This window comes from Solanum tuberosum, unplaced genomic scaffold (assembly GCF_000226075.1).
Source record: "Solanum tuberosum cultivar DM 1-3 516 R44 unplaced genomic scaffold, SolTub_3.0 scf00118, whole genome shotgun sequence".
Classification (NCBI taxonomy): domain Eukaryota; kingdom Viridiplantae; phylum Streptophyta; class Magnoliopsida; order Solanales; family Solanaceae; genus Solanum; species Solanum tuberosum.
In genome coordinates, this window is record NW_006239043.1 from 798,161 (window position 1) to 798,500 (window position 340).

Genomic DNA, 340 nt, shown 5'->3' on the forward strand with positions numbered 1-340 from the left:
ACTAAATTTACTAGTCTTATTGTTAATGGTTAAACGATTGTTACTTTCACACTTTTTGTGAATGGTTAAACGATTGTTACTTTCACACTTTTTCCTTTGCATGTGTCTAGTGTCTAAACTTGCAAGAAAAAGATTGTTACTTTTATGATTATTACTTTCATGCCAAATGTTGGAAAGATCATATGGTTTATTTGAAAATTTTCTTATCGTGTATATAATATATATGAGTATTTTCTTATTGGTTAAACCGAAAACCGAACCGTTAAGTACCATAAACCGATTAACCAAAAACCGATAAGAAATATGTTATTGGTTTGGTTATCGATTTGACGTATTTACA